At 47.2% G+C, this 14,633-nt stretch overlaps 2 protein-coding genes across 2 annotated transcripts in view; both read right to left on the bottom strand.

Moving 5' to 3' along the window:
- The window catches only part of ISOC2 (isochorismatase domain containing 2), a 31,466-nt gene extending 28,705 nt beyond the window's left edge, over positions 1-2,761 (bottom strand). The window contains exon 1 of the mRNA XM_069947640.1: positions 2,655-2,761. The gene's annotated coding sequence lies outside the window, so the exon portion shown is untranslated. The remainder of the gene's footprint in view (positions 1-2,654) is intronic.
- SHISA7 (shisa family member 7) overlaps positions 1-14,633 on the bottom strand; it is a 374,289-nt gene that overhangs the window by 130,417 nt on the left and 229,239 nt on the right. The window lies entirely within an intron of this gene.

The following is a 14,633-nucleotide window of genomic DNA, read 5'->3' as shown; positions in this document are numbered from 1 at the left end:
TGCAGATAATGGCATATTTGCCTAATAAACCCAACTACACAGTTTCTTAAAAATCGCTTGTACTAAACAGAACCTTGATGTATCACTAAGCACCATACAGTTCCAGGATGTGGCAGTCCATGTTTTTTTTCACACCACCGCTGCAAATGAATATGATGTTGGCTGGCTGTCAATGTCAGGACACGTAATGGGTGCCATAACACCAAATATCCTTCTGCTAAGTACCAGGAAATGGTTTGGGCAGAGACAAGGCTGTGTAATGAAGGTGCCAGCTGTGTCTGAGCAAACCATTGTTATTGCTGGGACACGTACAGCTGTGGGCCAGCATCGGGAACTCTCTGCATCATGTATCACAATCAGTTCAAATCTTCCAGCTACTGTAGTGACACAGCCAGTGTAAGGGCCAGTTCACACTGAGGAATCAGCGCTGAATTTCATCACTGATTCTTCCTAAAAATTCTGCCTGAAAATACAGTACAGAACCAAATTTGCACTCAGCAGTTCACACAGCGGAATTTCCGCACAGAATTTTCCACGGCGGATCCGCTTTCTGCCAGAAGAACAGATCTGGCAGATTTCCATTGAAATGAATTGAGCTGTGAGTTTCTGCACTGAAATTTTTCAGCGTGGAATGCTTGCGGAAATTCAGCGCAGAATTGGAAGAAAAGAATGAATTTGATTAAAGGAGAAGTCCAACCAAAAGTATTTTTTAATGTTATTACTTATGGAAAGTTAGACAAATTCCTAATGTACATTAATTATGGGAAATGCACATATACTGCTATTTCCCTTAATTTATTAGATCATGGAGTGTTAGAATTCTCTCAGAAACCGTGACGTCATGACGAAGGGTGTAATTCCTATGGAGTGTCCAGCAGGGGGCGCACTATATTTAGAAGTCAATGAGTACCATTGACTTCTATATATATAGTGCGCCCCTGCTGGACACTCTATTGAATCAATGGATGTGTATGTAAAAATGTTATGTACAGTACGTTTTGATTAAATACATTTATGGAATACTTTGGGGAACAAGTGTCCTTGCTCCCCAAAGTATCCCATAAATGTATTCAATGAATACATTTGGAGGGCACCGAGCAGGGAGGGAAAGAGGTGTCTGTGTATCTACCTCCCCCCTCCCTGCTCGGTGCTGGGCACATATACACAGTACTACTCCTCCCATCATCTGCTTATAGTATGAGCAGAGGATGAGAGGAGTAGTACCTGTGCTATCCCCATCACATCGCTGCTCCTCACACAAGGGGTCGCTTCAACATGCCCCCTCCTTCAAATGTGTAACTATCCCGCCGCCGCTCCTCACATTATCCCGCCGCTGACTGCCCGCAGCCGGCCGCCTCTCTCTGCTCCTACATCCCGGCTCCCGGTCCGCATTGCATGCCGGCCGCGTCAGCCCTACCCCACCCCGCAGGGAGGCCAGGGACACCAGGAAGCACTGGGAGTCAGTGGCGGGATAGTGTGAGGAGTGGTGGCGGGATAGGTACACGTTTGAAGGCTGGAGGAGGGGGGCATGATGAAGCGACCCCTTGTGTGAGGAGCGGCGGCCGGCAGCGGGATAGTTACGCGTTTAAAGCCGGGAGGAGGAGGAGGAGGCATGATAAAGCGACCCCTTGTGTGAAGAGCGGGGCGGGCGGCAGCGGCGTTGTGATGGGGATAGCACAGGTACTACTCCTCTCATCCTCTGCTCATACTATAAGCAGATGATGGGAGGAGTAGTACTGTGTATATGTGCCCAGCACCGAGCAGGGAGGGAGGGGGGAGGTAGATACACAGGCACCTCTTTCCCTCCCTGCTCGGTGCCCTCCAAATATATTCATTGAATACATTTATGGGATACTTTGGGGAGCAAGGACACTTGCAAGGACACTTGTTCCCCAAAGTATTCCATAAATGTATTTAATCAAAACGTACTGTACATAACATTTTTACATACACATCCTTTGATTCAATAGAGTGTCCAGCAGGGGCGCACTATATATAGAAGTCAAAGGTACTCATTGACTTCTATATATAGAGCGCCCCCTGCTGGACACTCCATAGGAATTACACCCTTCGTCGTGACGTCACGGTTTCTGAGACAATTCTAACACTCCATGATCTAATAAATTAAGGGAAATAGCAGTATATGTGCATTTCCCATAATTAATGTACATTAGGAATTTGTCTAAATTTCCATAAGTAATAACATATTAAAAAATACTTTTGGCCAGACTTTTCCTTTAAATGAAAAATGAATTTGGGCGGAATTCCGCCAAAGGTGATTTCGGGGCGGAACACTTTCCTCGCTGATTCAGCGGCGATTCCTCAGTATGAACAGGCTCTAACAATTACACACACAAGGGTCTTCCCTCTTTTCCGACCAACCAGTGGAGACAAGTGGTGTGAACGCTGCCCTAGTCTCAAAGTTCCCTCCTTCACAGGTGACCTTCCTCCAGGGACACTGATATGGGACCTTTCCTCCATAGTCCTCCATGTGGATAGTATAGACAGAATGTGTAATGGCACACATGACAACAAGCGGCCAATCACAGAGCAAGCTGTCACTGACTGTCACAATAAGAACAATACAATTCATGGCCAAATGCATAAATCATCACAGACAACAATCCCTCATGTATGATGTAAGAACACGTCACCTGTCTGTAACAGACACGAGCTGCAGCTCTCACCCCCACCGCAGATGGTAGATCCTAGACGACTAATGGACCCAATGATGATGTCATGGTCATGTGATCAGTCACATGTGGAGGAGGGGGGGAGCCTGGTTTGTACTGCTGTGTGTTATGTTATGTGCAGGTACAGCAGATCTGTGCAGCTTATTATCATACATTTGGGTAGATTTGTTTTGTACTAAATTTCAAAAGAGCTGTGTGTGCCTGTGTAATATCCATGTAGCAGAGCTGTGTGTGCCCGTGTAATATCCATGTAGCAGAGCGGTGTGTGCCCGTGTAATATCCATGTAGCAGAGCTGTGTGTGCCCGTGTAATATCCATGTAGCAGAGCGGTGTGTGCCTGTGTAATATCCATGTAGCAGAGCGGTGTGTGCCTGTGTAATATCCATGTAGCAGAGCTGTGTGTGCCCGTGTAATATCCATGTAGCAGAGCTGTGTGTGCCCGTGTAATATCCATGTAGCAGAGCGGTGTGTGCCTGTGTAATATCCATGTAGCAGAGCGGTGTGTGCCTGTGTAATATCCATGTAGCAGAGCTGTGTGTGCCCGTGTAATATCCATGTAGCAGAGCGGTGTGTGCCCGTGTAATATCCATGTAGCAGAGCTGTGTGTGCCTGCAGTATATTCATGTAGCAGAGCGGTGTGTGCCTGTGTAATATCCATGTAGCAGAGCTGTGTGTGCCCGTGTAATATCCATGTAGCAGAGCTGTGTGTGCCCGTGTAATATCCATGTAGCAGAGCGGTGTGTGCCTGTGTAATATCCATGTAGCAGAGCTGTGTGTGCCTGTGTAATATCCATGTAGCAGAGCTGTGTGTGCCTGTGTAATATCCATGTAGCAGAGCTGTGTGTGCCTGTGTAATATCCATGTAGCAGAGCTGTGTGTGCCGTGTAATATCCATGTAGCAGAGCTGTGTGTGCCCGTGTAATATCCATGTAGCAGAGCTGTGTGTGCCTGTGTAATATCCATGTAGCAGAGCTGTGTGTGCCTGCAGTATATTCATGTAGCAGAGCTGTGTGTGCCCGTGTAATATCCATGTAGCAGAGCTGTGTGTGCCCGTGTAATATCCATGTAGCAGAGCTGTGTGTGCCTGTGTAATATCCATGTAGCAGAGCTGTGTGTGCCTGTGTAATATTCATGTAGCAGAGCTGTGTGTGCCGTGTAATATTCATGTAGCAGAGCTGTGTGTGCCCGTGTAATATCCATGTAGCAGAGCTGTGTGTGCCTGTGTAATATCCATGTAGCAGAGCTGTGTGTGCCCGTGTAATATTCATGTAGCAGAGCTGTGTGTGCCGTGTAATATCCATGTAGCAGAGCTGTGTGTGCCTGCAGTATATTCATGTAGCAGAGCGGTGTGTGCCGTATAATATCCATGTAGCAGAGCTGTGTGTGCCTGCAGTATATTCATGTAGCAGAGCGGTGTGTGCCTGTGTAATATCCATGTAGCAGAGCTGTGTGTGCCTGCAGTATATTCATGTAGCAGAGCGGTGTGTGCCCGTGTAATATCCATGTAGCAGAGCTGTGTGTGCCCGTGTAATATCCATGTAGCAGAGCGGTGTGTGCCTGTGTAATATCCATGTAGCAGAGCTGTGTGTGCCTGTGTAATATCCATGTAGCAGAGCTGTGTGTGCCTGTGTAATATCCATGTAGCAGAGCTGTGTGTGCCGTGTAATATCCATGTAGCAGAGCTGTGTGTGCCTGCAGTATATTCATGTAGCAGAGCGGTGTGTGCCGTATAATATCCATGTAGCAGAGCTGTGTGTGCCTGCAGTATATTCATGTAGCAGAGCGGTGTGTGCCTGTGTAATATCCATGTAGCAGAGCTGTGTGTGCCTGCAGTATATTCATGTAGCAGAGCGGTGTGTGCCTGTGTAATATCCATGTAGCAGAGCTGTGTGTGCCTGCAGTATATTCATGTAGCAGAGCGGTGTGTGCCCGTGTAATATCCATGTAGCAGAGCTGTGTGTGCCCGTGTAATATCCATGTAGCAGAGCGGTGTGTGCCTGTGTAATATCCATGTAGCAGAGCTGTGTGTGCCTGTGTAATATCCATGTAGCAGAGCTGTGTGTGCCCGTGTAATATCCATGTAGCAGAGCTGTGTGTGCCCGTGTAATATCCATGTAGCAGAGCTGTGTGTGCCCGTGTAATATCCATGTAGCAGAGCTGTGTGTGCCTGCAGTATATTCATGTAGCAGAGCGGTGTGTGCCTGTGTAATATCCATGTAGCAGAGCTGTGTGTGCCTGTGTAATATCCATGTAGCAGAGCTGTGTGTGCCTGCAGTATATCCATGTAGCAGAGCGGTGTGTGCCTGTATAATATCCATGTAGCAGAGCTGTGTGTGCCCGTGTAATATCCATGTAGCAGAGCTGTGTGTGCCCGTGTAATATCCATGTAGCAGAGCGGTGTGTGCCCGTGTAATATCCATGTAGCAGAGCTGTGTGTGCCCGTGTAATATCCATGTAGCAGAGCGGTGTGTGCCCGTGTAATATCCATGTAGCAGAGCTGTGTGTGCCCGTGTAATATCCATGTAGCAGAGCTGTGTGTGCCCGTGTAATATCCATGTAGTAGAGCTGTGTGTGCCCGTGTAATATCCATGTAGCAGAGCTGTGTGTGCCTGCAGTATATCCATGTAGCAGAGCGGTGTGTGCTTGTGTAATATCCATGTAGCAGAGCTGTGTGTGCCTGCAGTATATCCATGTAGCAGAGCGGTGTGTGCCCGTGTAATATCCATGTAGCAGAGCTGTGTGTGCCTGCAGTATATCCATGTAGCAGAGCTGTGTGTGCCGTATAATATCCATGTAGCAGAGCTGTGTGTGCCCGTGTAATATCCATGTAGCAGAGCGGTGTGTGCCCGTGTAATATCCATGTAGCAGAGCTGTGTGTGCCCGTGTAATATCCATGTAGCAGAGCTGTGTGTGCCCGTGTAATATCCATGTAGTAGAGCTGTGTGTGCCCGTGTAATATCCATGTAGCAGAGCTGTGTGTGCCTGCAGTATATCCATGTAGCAGAGCGGTGTGTGCTTGTGTAATATCCATGTAGCAGAGCTGTGTGTGCCTGCAGTATATCCATGTAGCAGAGCGGTGTGTGCCCGTGTAATATCCATGTAGCAGAGCTGTGTGTGCCTGCAGTATATCCATGTAGCAGAGCTGTGTGTGCCGTATAATATCCATGTAGCAGAGCTGTGTGTGCCCGTGTAATATCCATGTAGCAGAGCTGTGTGTGCCTCTGTAATATTCATGTAGCAGAGCTGTGTGTGCCTGTGTAATATCCATGTAGCAGAGCTGTGTGTGCCTGTGTAATATCCATGTAGCAGAGCTGTGTGTGCCGTATAATATCCATGTAGCAGAGCTGTGTGTGCCTGCAGTATATCCATGTAGCAGAGCTGTGTGTGCCCGTGTAATATCCATGTAGCAGAGCTGTGTGTGCCCGTGTAATATCCATGTAGCAGAGCTGTGTGTGCCCGTGTAATATCCATGTAGCAGAGCTGTGTGTGCCTGCAGTATATTCATGTAGCAGAGCTGTGTGTGCCTGTGTAATATCCATGTAGCAGAGCGGTGTGTGCCCGTGTAATATTCATGTAGCAGAGCTGTGTGTGCCCGTGTAATATCCATGTAGCAGAGCGGTGTGTGCCCGTGTAATATCCATGTAGCAGAGCGGTGTGTGCCCGTGTAATATCCATGTAGCAGAGCTGTGTGTGCCCGTGTAATATCCATGTAGCAGAGCGGTGTGTGCCCGTGTAATATCCATGTAGCAGAGCTGTGTGTGCCTGTGTAATATCCATGTAGCAGAGCTGTGTGTGCCTGTGTAATATCCATGTAGCAGAGCTGTGTGTGCCTGTGTAATATCCATGTAGCAGAGCTGTGTGTGCCTGTGTAATATCCATGTAGCAGAGCTGTGTGTGCCCGTGTAATATCCATGTAGCAGAGCTGTGTGTGCCGGCTGTATATCCATGTAGCAGAGCGGTGTGTGCCCGTGTAATATCCATGTAGCAGAGCTGTGTGTGCCTGCAGTATATCCATGTAGCAGAGCTGTGTGTGCCCGTGTAATATCCATGTAGCAGAGCTGTGTGTGCCTGCAGTATATTCATGTAGCAGAGCTGTGTGTGCCTGCAGTATGTCCATGTAGCAGAGCTGTGTGTGCCTGTGTAATATCCATGTAGCAGAGCTGTGTGTGCCTGTGTAATATCCATGTAGCAGAGCTGTGTGTGCCGTATAATATCCATGGAGCAGAGCTGTGTGTGCCTGTGTAATATCCATGTAGCAGAGCTGTGTGTGCCTGTGTAATATCCATGTAGCAGAGCTGTGTGTGCCGTATAATATCCATGGAGCAGAGCTGTGTGTGCCTGCAGTATATCCATGTAGTAGAGCTGTGTGTGCCTGTGTAATATCCATGTAGCAGAGCTGTGTGTGCCCGTGTAATATCCATGTAGCAGAGCTGTGTGTGCCTGTGTAATATTCATGTAGCAGAGCGGTGTGTGCCCGTGTAATATCCATATAGCAGAGCGGTGTGTGCCCGTGTAATATCCATGTAGCAGGGCTGCGTGTGCCGTATAATATCCATGTAGCAGAGCTGTGTGTGCCTGTGTAATATTCATGTAGCAGAGCTGTGTGTGCCTGCAGTATATTCATGTAGCAGAGCTGTGTGTGCCTGTGTAATATCCATGTAGCAGAGCTGTGTGTGCCTGCAGTATATTCATGTAGCAGAGCGGTGTGTGCCGTATAATATCCATGTAGCAGAGCTGTGTGTGCCTGCAGTATATTCATGTAGCAGAGCGGTGTGTGCCTGTGTAATATCCATGTAGCAGAGCTGTGTGTGCCTGCAGTATATTCATGTAGCAGAGCGGTGTGTGCCTGTGTAATATCCATGTAGCAGAGCTGTGTGTGCCTGCAGTATATTCATGTAGCAGAGCGGTGTGTGCCCGTGTAATATCCATGTAGCAGAGCTGTGTGTGCCGTATAATATCCATGTAGCAGAGCTGTGTGTGCCCGTGTAATATCCATGTAGCAGAGCGGTGTGTGCCTGTGTAATATCCATGTAGCAGAGCGGTGTGTGCCTGTGTAATATCCATGTAGCAGAGCTGTGTGTGCCTGTGTAATATCCATGTAGCAGAGCGGTGTGTGCCCGTGTAATATCCATGTAGCAGAGCTGTGTGTGCCCGTGTAATATCCATGTAGCAGAGCTGTGTGTGCCCGTGTAATATCCATGTAGCAGAGCGGTGTGTGCCTGTGTAATATCCATGTAGCAGAGCGGTGTGTGCCTGTGTAATATCCATGTAGCAGAGCTGTGTGTGCCTGTGTAATATCCATGTAGCAGAGCTGTGTGTGCCTGCAGTATATTCATGTAGCAGAGCTGTGTGTGCCTGTGTAATATCCATGTAGCAGAGCTGTGTGTGCCTGTGTAATATCCATGTAGCAGAGCTGTGTGTGCCTCTGTAATATTCATGTAGCAGAGCTGTGTGTGCCTGTGTAATATCCATGTAGCAGAGCTGTGTGTGCCTGTGTAATATCCATGTAGCAGAGCTGTGTGTGCCTGTGTAATATCCATGTAGCAGAGCTGTGTGTGCCGTATAATATCCATGGAGCAGAGCTGTGTGTGCCTGCAGTATATCCATGTAGTAGAGCTGTGTGTGCCTGTGTAATATCCATGTAGCAGAGCTGTGTGTGCCCGTGTAATATCCATGTAGCAGAGCTGTGTGTGCCCGTGTAATATTCATGTAGCAGAGCGGTGTGTGCCCGTGTAATATCCATATAGCAGAGCGGTGTGTGCCCGTGTAATATCCATGTAGCAGAGCGGTGTGTGCCTGTGTAATATCCATGTAGCAGAGCTGTGTGTGTCGGCTGTATATCCATGTAGCAGAGCGGTGTGTGCCCGTGTAATATCCATGTAGCAGAGCTGTGTGTGCCTGCAGTATATCCATGTAGCAGAGCTGTGTGTGCCCGTGTAATATCCATGTAGCAGAGCTGTGTGTGCCTGCAGTATATTCATGTAGCAGAGCTGTGTGTGCCTACAGTATATCCATGTAGCAGAGCTGTGTGTGCCTCTGTAATATTCATGTAGCAGAGCTGTGTGTGCCTGTGTAATATCCATGTAGCAGAGCTGTGTGTGCCTGTGTAATATCCATGTAGCAGAGCTGTGTGTGCCGTATAATATCCATGTAGCAGAGCTGTGTGTGCCCGTGTAATATCCATGTAGCAGAGCTGTGTGTGCCTCTGTAATATTCATGTAGCAGAGCTGTGTGTGCCTGTGTAATATCCATGTAGCAGAGCTGTGTGTGCCTGTGTAATATCCATGTAGCAGAGCTGTGTGTGCCTGTGTAATATCCATGTAGCAGAGCTGTGTGTGCCGTATAATATCCATGGAGCAGAGCTGTGTGTGCCCGTGTAATATCCATGTAGCAGAGCTGTGTGTGCCTGCAGTATATTCATGTAGCAGAGCGGTGTGTGCCTGTGTAATATCCATGTAGCAGAGCTGTGTGTGCCTGCAGTATATTCATGTAGCAGAGCGGTGTGTGCCCGTGTAATATCCATGTAGCAGAGCGGTGTGTGCCCGTGTAATATCCATGTAGCAGAGCTGTGTGTGCCCGTGTAATATCCATGTAGCAGAGCGGTGTGTGCCCGTGTAATATCCATGTAGCAGAGCGGTGTGTGCCCGTGTAATATCCATGTAGCAGAGCGGTGTGTGCCCGTGTAATATCCATGTAGCAGAGCTGTGTGTGCCCGTGTAATATCCATGTAGCAGAGCTGTGTGTGCCCGTGTAATATCCATGTAGTAGAGCTGTGTGTGCCCGTGTAATATCCATGTAGCAGAGCTGTGTGTGCCCGTGTAATATCCATGTAGCAGAGCTGTGTGTGCCCGTGTAATATCCATGTAGCAGAGCTGTGTGTGCCCGTGTAATATCCATGTAGCAGAGCGGTGTGTGCCCGTGTAATATCTATGTAGCAGAGCGGTGTGTGCCCGTGTAATATCCATGTAGCAGAGCTGTGTGTGCCCGTGTAATATCCATGTAGCAGAGCTGTGTGTGCCCGTGTAATATCCATGTAGCAGAGCTGTGTGTGCCCGTGTAATATCCATGTAGCAGAGCTGTGTGTGCCCGTGTAATATCCATGTAGCAGAGCTGTGTGTGCCCGTGTAATATCCATGTAGCAGAGCTGTGTGTGCCCGTGTAATATCCATGTAGCAGAGCTGTGTGTGCCCGTGTAATATCCATGTAGCAGAGCTGTGTGTGCCCGTGTAATATCCATGTAGCAGAGCTGTGTGTGCCCGTGTAATATCCATGTAGCAGAGCTGTGTGTGCCCGTGTAATATCCATGTAGCAGAGCTGTGTGTGCCCGTGTAATATCCATGTAGCAGAGCGGTGTGTGCCCGTGTAATATCCATATAGCAGAGCGGTGTGTGCCCGTGTAATATCCATGTAGCAGAGCTGTGTGTGCCCGTGTAATATCCATGTAGTAGAGCTGTGTGTGCCTGCAGTATGTCCATGTAGCAGAGCTGTGTGTGCCTGCAGTATATTCATGTAGCAGAGCTGTGTGTGCCCGTGTAATATCCATGTAGCAGAGCTGTGTGTGCCCGTGTAATATCCATGTAGCAGAGCTGTGTGTGCCCGTGTAATATCCATGTAGCAGAGCTGTGTGTGCCCGTGTAATATCCATGTAGCAGAGCTGTGTGTGCCTGTGTAATATCCATGTAGCAGAGCTGTGTGTGCCTGTGTAATATCCATGTAGCAGAGCGGTGTGTGCCCGTGTAATATCCATGTAGCAGAGCGGTGTGTGCCGTATAATATCCATGTAGCAGAGCTGTGTGTGCCTGTGTAATATTCATGTAGCAGAGCTGTGTGTGCCTGCAGTATATTCATGTAGCAGAGCGGTGTGTGCCTGTGTAATATCCATGTAGCAGAGCTGTGTGTGCCTGCAGTATATTCATGTAGCAGAGCGGTGTGTGCCCGTGTAATATCCATGTAGCAGAGCTGTGTGTGCCTGCAGTATATTCATGTAGCAGAGCGGTGTGTGCCCGTGTAATATCCATGTAGCAGAGCTGTGTGTGCCCGTGTAATATCCATGTAGCAGAGCGGTGTGTGCCTGTGTAATATCCATGTAGCAGAGCTGTGTGTGCCCGTGTAATATCCATGTAGCAGAGCTGTGTGTGCCCGTGTAATATCCATGTAGCAGAGCTGTGTGTGCCCGTGTAATATCCATGTAGTAGAGCTGTGTGTGCCCGTGTAATATCCATGTAGCAGAGCTGTGTGTGCCCGTGTAATATCCATGTAGCAGAGCGGTGTGTGCCCGTGTAATATCCATGTAGCAGAGCTGTGTGTGCCCGTGTAATATCCATGTAGCAGAGCTGTGTGTGCCCGTGTAATATCCATGTAGCAGAGCTGTGTGTGCCCGTGTAATATCCATGTAGCAGAGCTGTGTGTGCCCGTGTAATATCCATGTAGCAGAGCTGTGTGTGCCCGTGTAATATCCATGTAGCAGAGCTGTGTGTGCCCGTGTAATATCCATGTAGCAGAGCTGTGTGTGCCCGTGTAATATCCATGTAGCAGAGCTGTGTGTGCCCGTGTAATATCCATGTAGCAGAGCTGTGTGTGCCCGTGTAATATCCATGTAGCAGAGCTGTGTGTGCCCGTGTAATATCCATGTAGCAGAGCGGTGTGTGCCCGTGTAATATCCATGTAGCAGAGCGGTGTGTGCCCGTGTAATATCCATATAGCAGAGCGGTGTGTGCCCGTGTAATATCCATGTAGCAGAGCTGTGTGTGCCCGTGTAATATCCATGTAGTAGAGCTGTGTGTGCCTGCAGTATGTCCATGTAGTAGAGCTGTGTGTGCCTGCAGTATGTCCATGTAGCAGAGCTGTGTGTGCCTGCAGTATATTCATGTAGCAGAGCTGTGTGTGCCCGTGTAATATCCATGTAGCAGAGCTGTGTGTGCCCGTGTAATATCCATGTAGCAGAGCTGTGTGTGCCCGTGTAATATCCATGTAGCAGAGCTGTGTGTGCCCGTGTAATATCCATGTAGCAGAGCTGTGTGTGCCTGCAGTATATTCATGTAGCAGAGCTGTGTGTGCCGTGTAATATCCATGTAGCAGAGCGGTGTGTGCCTGTGTAATATCCATGTAGCAGAGCGGTGTGTGCCCGTGTAATATCCATGTAGCAGAGCTGTGTGTGCCCGTGTAATATCCATGTAGCAGAGCTGTGTGTGCCTGCAGTATATTCATGTAGCAGAGCTGTGTGTGCCGTGTAATATCCATGTAGCAGAGCGGTGTGTGCCTGTGTAATATCCATGTAGCAGAGCGGTGTGTGCCCGTGTAATATCCATGTAGCAGAGCGGTGTGTGCCCGTGTAATATCCATGTAGCAGAGCTGTGTGTGCCTGCAGTATATTCATGTAGCAGAGCTGTGTGTGCCGTGTAATATCCATGTAGCAGAGCGGTGTGTGCCTGCAGTATATTCATGTAGCAGAGCTGTGTGCCTGCAGTATATTCATGTAGCAGAGCTGTGTGTGCCTGCAGTATATTCATGTAGCAGAGCTGTGTGTGCCTGCAGTATATTCATGTAGCAGAGCTGTGTGTGCCTGCAGTATATTCATGTAGCAGAGCTGTGTGTGCCTGCAGTATATTCATGTAGCAGAGCTATGTGTGCCTGCAGTATATTCATGTAGGAGGGCTGTGTGTGCAGTATAATTATATAGCAGAGCTGTTTGTGCATAATATCCATATAGCAGAGCTGTGTGCCTGCAGTATATCCATGTAGCAGAGCTGTGTGTGCCTGCATAATATTCATGTAGCAGAGCTGTGTGTGCCTGCCTAATATTCATGTAGCAGAGCTGTGTGTGCCTGCATAATATTTACGTAGCAGAGCCGTGTGCCTGCATAATATTCATGTAGCAGAGCTGTGTGTGCCTGCAGTATATTCATGTAGCAAAGCTGTGTGCATAACATTTATGTAGCAGAGCTGTGTGTGTGTAAGGATACTTTTTTTACTTGCATAGTTTGATCCAAATATTTAAGACCAAGCGCTTTCATTTTTTCCTTCACGTGTTTAACCCCTAGACTACCCATGACGTACAGTTACATCATGGATGTCTGTCACCAGATGACCCTTCATGGGTCTCTAAGCGCACTTCATAGCAGGTTGGGGCCATGATTGCGGCGTTTAATGCAGGGTTTACACGGAACGATCGAATTTCGAACGTTAATCGTACGTGTAAACGCGGCGAACGATTGAACGACGAGCGAGAAATCGTTAATTTTGATCTTTTATCTTGTTCTTAAATCGTCGTTCACCAAAAATTCGCCAGTCGTTCCGTGTAAACAGTCGTCGCGCGAAAGTCTGTTCGCTCACCCCCGCCCCGCATTGATTGGCTGAAGAGGAGCCATTTGAAATTCCCGCCTCCCCTCTTCAGCTAATCAATGCACGGCAGCACTGATTGGCTGAAGAGGAGCAGTTTGAAATTCCCGGCTACCCTCTTCGGCCAATTAGTGCTGCCGTGCACTGAACGCAAAACGGTTTTTCCGTACGATATATCGTATAGGCTAAACGCTGATCGTTATGAAAAAAAATTGTTACTCCGATATTGTTAATTGTACGATCGGGCCAATTATCGTTTCGTGTAAACCCAGCATTAGTGTAAGTAACATCAGCAATTTTGCAATTCAGCTGTTTTTTTGTGCAAGATCAGGAATGTAATAATTTAATAGTTTGGGTGATTACACACGCGGCAATACCAAATATGTTTATTTAAAAAAAATCGGGTGATTTCAATTTTTATTAGGGGAGGAGATTTTTTTGTCTTAATGAAAACAACTTTTTTTTCAAACACTATAACTTTTAGTCCCCCTGGGGGACTTTTATTATTATTGCACTGATAGATTAAGTATACTTAATACCACACTGATCGATTAGATCAGTGCTGTATAACTCTGGTCTGCTGCAGGCTAGATCTATAGATTACAGAACCAGGATAAGTATCTATTTTGACATCTGCATTTAAATGCTACTTAGCGGGTGTGGCTATTGTACCGATAATAGCCGCGGTACCCAGCTACTAATAGTGGTTCAAAGAAAGGCTGCCCTCCAACCGTAGCAGGACGTGCATTTATGTTTTGGTTTGAAAAGGGGTTAAAGGGAAGCTAACAGCAGGTTAGAAGACTGTATTATTTTTCCATAGGACCAGTTATTATTATTAGGGCCAAAATTAATGAGGCAGGGGGTAATTTACAAATTGATTAAAGTGAAGATTTTGCTGTGATGATGAAGGCAAAGAAAATACTTTCATTTTTTGCACCCCTGCTGCTACGGGAACATAACAGGAAGTTACAGTCTTTTAACATGGTGTTAGTTTCCCTTTAAAGGGGAACTCCACATAAGGAAAACTTGCTTTCTTTTAAAAGTACATTGAAAGTTATATAGATGTGTCAATATAATGTATAACCATATCTGTACGGTTCTGCCACACTGGTAGCTGATAGAAATCCAGGAAGTGAAGAAAAATGGCCCCTGTGCAAATCCACATTGTCTCCTGCACCCTCTGCTCTCACCATCTCTGAGTGGCCAGAATCAGCTGATTTCACAGATTGTGCAGAAGTCTGCAGAGAAATTAGGGCTGTGTTCACACATGTTGGAGTGTCAGTGCAGTACTGCAGCGCATTCACAAAAATGATGCAGTAACACAAGCAAATTATGCTAAACGGCAGAGCGGATCAGAGCCGACACTGCCAATCCCACCTGGAGAAAAAACAAGGCATAAACGGTATATCTAATGTAAGATCGTATTGGATAAACTCCTTATTGAGGGTCTCAACTTCAAAGATAAAAGATGCTTGATCATAATATGTGCATGGAAATGAAAAAAAAATGTAATTGAAAAAAGTTCTTTACTTTATTCCAATATCAGCGTTACAGGTAGTATCTGTGTATTGTGGCACCACAAGTACTGCAAATAATTCAGTA

This window comes from Dendropsophus ebraccatus, chromosome 12 (assembly GCF_027789765.1).
Source record: "Dendropsophus ebraccatus isolate aDenEbr1 chromosome 12, aDenEbr1.pat, whole genome shotgun sequence".
NCBI lineage: Eukaryota > Metazoa > Chordata > Amphibia > Anura > Hylidae > Dendropsophus > Dendropsophus ebraccatus.
This window is presented reverse-complemented; position numbering and strand designations above follow the sequence as displayed.